Consider the following 6,226-nt stretch of genomic DNA (forward strand, 5'->3'; position numbering starts at 1 on the left):
TGGAAAGCAGGGACATGCCTAAAGCTCTCCCCCAGGACCCTCCACACCTATAAAAATAGCTCTGAACAAATTCTAGAACTGCAGAACCCATAAAATAGCAGAGGGAAGCAGGACTCCAGCCCAGGCCAGCCTGGATGGTCGCTGGGTAAGGTGTATCACACGGAGCTGGGAGCAGAGCAGAGCCCAGCATAGGCTGCACCCGGACCAACCAGACCAGGAGCTGGGCAGAACAGGCCCTAGTGCCCTGCATCAGTGAGCTGTGGCAGTTGACAGACTTCTCAACCCACAAACACCAGAGACAACAGAGAAGGTTAGTGGGAAAAAACTGTGGGGACAGAGTGAAAGGAGTTCACGTTTCAGCTACTGCCCCAGGGGCAGCGGAGGTGGTGCAGCTACAGAACTACAGTTGCAGTTGCTTCCAGCCCCAGGCCCACCTGGTGGGAGGAATTAAGTGGTGGATCCAAGGCAGAGTGTAGAGCCTGCTCAGATCTGAGTAGTAGTCAAGGTTGGCGGTTCTTGGGGGAGGAGGAGCACTGGTGTGGCAGAGCTTGCTGTGTAGGAAAAGCCTGAAAACAATAGTGCAGTCCCTCAAACTAGGGACAAAGTACTCTATACCCTACAAGCAGTCATAACCCGACAAAAACTCAAGGGTCAAGTAGTTGGCTGGGAACATGGCCAGGCAGCGAAAATGGACTCAGATTCAGTCTCAGACTTTGGAATCTTTCTTTGGTGACAAAGAAGACCAAAACATACAGCCAGAAGAAGTCAACAAAGTCATAGAGCCTACAACAAAAGCCTCCAAGAAAAACATGAACTGATCTCAGGCCATGGAAGAGCTCAAAAAGGATTTGGAAAAGCAAGTTAGAGAAGTAGAGGAAAAATTGGGAAGAGAAATGAGAGTGATGTGGGAAAACCATGAAAAACAAGTCAATGACTTGCTAAAGGAGACCCAAAAGAATACTGGAAAATATACTGAAGAAAACAACACCTTAAAAAATAGACTAACTCAAATGGCAAAAGAGCTCCAAAAAGCCAATGAGGAGAAGAATGCCTTGAAAGGCAGAATTAGTCAAATGGAAAAGGAGGTCCAAAAGACCACTGAAGAAAATACTACCTTGAAAATTAGATTGGAGCAAGTGGAAGCTAGCGACTTTATGAGAAATCAAGATAGTATAAAACAGAATCAAAGGAATGAAAAAGTGGAAGACAGTGTAAAATATCTCATTGGAAAAACCACTGACCTGGAGAATAGATCCAGGAGAGATAACTTAAAAATTATTGGACAGCTTCTTTTCCCCGGGCAGCGTCAGCAATGGCGGACGGGCAGGTCCTAGTGATCGATGGGCGGGGCCATCTTCTTGGCCGCTTGGCGGCCATCGTGGCCAAGCAAGTCCTTTTGGGGCGGAAGGTGGTCGTGGTTCGCTGCGAAGGCATCAACATCTCGGGAAACTTCTACAGGAACAAGCTGAAATACCTGGCCTTCCTCCGAAAGCAAATAAACACAAACCCTTCAAGAGGCCCTTATCACTTCAGAGCCCCCAGCCGAATTTTCTGGAGGACTGTGAGAGGGATGCTTCCCCACAAGACCAAGTGAGGTCAGGCTGCTTTGGAATGCCTTAAGGTGTTTGATGGCATTCCCCCACCATACGACAAGCGAAAACGCATGGTTGTCCCAGCTGCTCTCAAAGTTGTCAGACTGAAGCCAACTAGAAAGTTTGCTTATCTGGGGTGCCTGGCCCATGAGTTTGGCTGGAAGTATCAGGCAGTGACTGCTACATTGGAAGAGAAGAGGAAGGAGAAAGCCAAGATCCATTATAGAAAGAAAATGAAGATTACAAAACTACAAAAGCAAGCTGAGAAGAACATGGAAGGCAAAATCCACAAATACACAAAGGTGCTGAAGAAGCACGGACTGCTGGTGTGAGTCCAATAAAGTCTATCCTCTACGGCAAAAAAAAAAAAAAATTATTGGACTACCTGAAAACCATAATCAAAAAAAGAGCTTAACTATCATCTTTCAAGAAATTATTAAGGAGAACTGCCCCGATATTCTAGACCCACAGGGCAAAATAGAAATTGAAAGAATCCATCGATCACCTCTTCAAATAGACACCAAAAAGAAATCTCCTAGGAATATTGTTGCCAAATTCCAGAGCTCCCAGATCAAGGAGAAAATACTGCAAGCAGCCAGAAAGAAACAATTGGAGTATTGTGGAAACCCAATCAGAATAACCCAAGATCTGGCAGCTTCCACATTAAGAGATCGAAGGGCTTGGAATACGATATTCTGGAGGTCAATGGAGCTAGGATTAAAACCAAGAATCACCTACCCAGCAAAACTGAGTATCATGCTCCAAGGCAAAATATGGATTTTCAATAAAATAGAGGACTTTCAAGCTTTCTCAGTGAAAAGACCAGAACTGAATAGAAAATTTGATTTTCAAACACAAGAATCAAGAGAAGCATGAAAAGGTAATCAAGAAAAAGAACAAGAAAAAGAAATTGCAAGGGACTTACTAAAGTTGAACTGTTTTGTTTACATTCCTACATGGAAAGATGATGTGTATGATTCATGAGACCTCAGTATTAGGGTAGCTGAAGGGAATGTGCATATATATATGTTTATGTATATATATGTATATGTGTGTATGTATGTATATATGTATGTATCTATATATACATATATATATATATATAAAGAGAGAGAGAGAGAGAGAGAGAGAGAGAGAGAGAGAGAGAGAGAGAGAGAAAGAGAGAGAGAGAGCGGCACAGGGTGAGTTGAAGATGAAAGGAAGATATCTAAAAGAAATAAAATCAAATTAAGGGATGAGAGAGGAATATACTGAGACAGGGAGAAAGGGAGAGATAGAATGGGGTAAATTATCTTGCATAAAAGTAGCAAGAAAAAGCAGTTCTGTAGGAAGAGAAGAGAAGGCAGGTGAGAGGGAATGAGTGAATCTTGCTCTCATCAGATTTGACCTGAGGAGGGAATACCATACATAGTCAATTGGGTATCTTACCCCACAGGAAAGAAGGAGGAAGAAGATAAAAAGGGGGGGATGATAGAAGGGAGGGCAGATGGGGGTGGAGGTAATCAAAAACAAACACTTTCAAAAAGGGATAGGGTCAAGGGAGAAAATTCAATAAAGGGGGATAGGTTAGGAAGGAGCAAAATATAGTTAGTCTTCACAACGTGAGTATTGTGGAAGGGTTATACATAATGATACGCATGTGGCCTATGTTGAATTGCTTGACTTCTTAGGGAGGGTGGGTGCGAAGGGAAGAGGAGAGAGAATTTGGAACTCAAAGTTTTAAAAACAGATGTTCAAAAACAAAAAAAAAGTTTTTGCATGCAACTAGAAAATAAGATACACAGGCAATGGGGTGTAGAAATTTATCTTGCCCTACAAGAAAGGAAGGGAAAAGGGGATAGGAGGGGAGTGGGGTGACGGAAGGGAGGGCTGACTGGGGAACAGGGCAACCAGAATATATGCCATCTTGGAGTGGGGGGGAGGATAGAAATGGGGAGAAAATTTGTAATTCAAACTCTTGTGAAAATCAATGCTGAAAACTAAATATATTAAAAAAAATTAGATTGGAGCAAGTGGAAGCTAGCGACTTTATGAGAAATCAAGATAGTATAAAACAGAATCAAAGGAATGAAAAAGTGGAAGACAGTGTGAAATATCTCATTGGAAAAACCACTGACCTGGAGAATAGATCCAGGGAGAGAATTTAAAAATTATTGGACTACCTGAAAGCCATGACCAAAAAAGGAGCCTAGATATCATCTTTCAAGAAATTATCAAGGAGAACTGCCTTGATATTCTAGAGCCAGAGGGTAAAATAGAAATGGAAAGAATCCATCGATCACCTCCTGAAAGAGATCCCAAAAAGAAGACTTCTAGGAACGTTGTTGCCAAAATCCAGAACTCCCAGATCAAGGAGAAAATTCTGCAAGCAGCCAGAAAGAAAAAATTTGAGTATTGTGGAAACACAATCAGGATAACACAAGATCTAGCAGCTTCTACACTAAGGGATTGAAGGGCTTGAGATATGATATTCTGGAGGTCAAAAGAGCTAGGATTAAAACCAAGAATCACCTACCCAGCAAAACTGAGTATCATGCTCCAAGGCAAAATATGGACTTCCAATAAAATAGAGGACTTTCAAGCTTTCTCAGTGAAAAGACCAGAGCTGAATAGAAAATCTGACTTTCAAACACAAGAATCAAGAGAAGCATGAAAAGGTAATCAAGAAAGAGAAATTGCATAGGGGCTTACTAAAGTTGAACTGTTTTGTTTACATTCCTACATGGAAAGATGATGTGTATGATTCATGAGACCTCAGTATTAGGGTAGCTGAAGGGAATATATATATATATATATATATATGTGTGTGTGTGTGTGTGTGTGTGTGTGTGTGTGTATAGACAGAGGGCACAGGGTAAGTTGAATATGAAGGGATGATATCTAAAAAAATAAAATCAAATTAAGGGATGAGAGAGGCATATATTGAGACAGGGAGAAAGGGAGAGATAGAATGGGGTAAATTATCTTGCATAAATGTGGCAAGAAAAAGCAGTCCTGTAGGAAGGGAAGAGGGGGCAGGTGAGGGGGAATGAGTGAATCCTGCTCTCATCAGATTTGACACTCAATTGGGTATCTTACCCCACAGGAAAGAAGGAGGAAGGAGATAAAAAGGGGGGGGGGATGATACAAGCGAGGGCAGATAGGGAGAGGAGGTAATCAAAAGTGAACACTTTCAAAAAGGGACAGGGTCAAGGGAGAAAATTGAACAAAACGGGATAGGATAGGAAGGAGCAAAATACTTAGTCTTTCACAACATGAATATTGTGGAAGGGTTTTACATAATGATACACATGTGGCCTATGTTGAATTGCTTGCCTTCTTAGGGAGGGTGGGTGCGAAGGGAAGAGGGGAGAGAATTTGGAACTCAAAGTTTTAAAAACAGATGTTCAAAAAAAAGTTTTTGCATGCAACTAGGAAATAAGATATACAGGCAATGGGTCATAGAAATCTATCTTGCCCTACGAGAAAGTAAGGGGAAAAGGGATGGGGGGAGTGGGGTGACAGAAGGGAGGGCTGACTGGGGAACAGGGCAACCAGAATATATGCCATCTTGGAGTTGTGGGGAGGGTAGAAATGGGGGGAAAATTTGTAATTCAAACTCTTGTGAAAAACAATGCTGAAAACTAAAAATATTAAATAAATAAATTTTTAAAAAATAGACTAACTCAAATGGCAAAAGAGGTCCAAAAAGCCAATGAGGAGAAGAATGCCTTAAAAAGCAGAATTGGCCAAATGGAGAAGGCAGTCCAAAAGCTCGCTGAAGAAAATAATTCCTTAAAAATTAGAATGGAGCAAATGGAAGCTAATGACTTTATGAGACACCAAGAAATTATAAAACAGAACCAAAATAATGAAAAAATAGAAGATGATGTGAAATATCTCAATGGAAAAAACCACGGACCTGGCAAACAAATTCAGGAGAGATAATTTAGAAATTATTGGACTATCTGAAAGCCATGATCAAAAAAAAAGAGCCTAGATATCATCTTTCGAGAAATTAACAAAGAGAACTGCCCTGATATTCTAGAATCAGAGGGTAAAATAGAAATTGAAAAAAATCCACAAATTGCCTCTTGAAAAAGATCTCAAAAGGAAAACTCCTAGGAATGTTGTAGCCAAATTCCGCAGTTCCCAGGTCAAGGAGAAAATATTGTAAGCAGTCAGAAAGAAATAATTTGAATATTGCAGAAACACAATCAGGATAACACAGGATCTAGCACCTTCAACATCAAGAGATCGAAGAGCTTGGAATAAGATATTCTGGAGGTCAAAAGAGCTAGGATTAAAACCAAGAATCACCTACACAGCAAAATTGAGTATAACACTTCAGTAGAAAATATGGATATTAAATGAAATAGAGGACTTTCAAGCATTTTTGATGAAAAGACCAAAGCTGAATAGAAAATTTGACTTTCAAATACAAGAATCAAGAGAAGCATGAAAAGGGAAACAGGAAAGAGAAATCCTAAGGGACTTATTTAAGTTGAACTGTTTACATTCCTACATGGAAAGATGATATTTGTAACTCATGAGACTTTTATCAGTATTAAGGTAGTTGAAGGGGAAGAAAAGATATATATATATATATATATATATATATATATATATATATATATATGGATAGATAGATAGAT

General features: G+C 40.4%; 1 pseudogene; it reads left to right on the forward strand.

The window, feature by feature from the left end:
- Nucleotides 1–1,309: 1,309 nt before the first annotated feature.
- On the forward strand, nt 1,310–1,924 carry LOC118833598 (annotated as a pseudogene).
- The last annotated feature ends 4,302 nt before the right edge of the window (nt 1,925–6,226 follow it).

Source organism: Trichosurus vulpecula, chromosome 1, assembly GCF_011100635.1.
Source record: "Trichosurus vulpecula isolate mTriVul1 chromosome 1, mTriVul1.pri, whole genome shotgun sequence".
Classification (NCBI taxonomy): Eukaryota; Metazoa; Chordata; class Mammalia; order Diprotodontia; family Phalangeridae; genus Trichosurus; species Trichosurus vulpecula.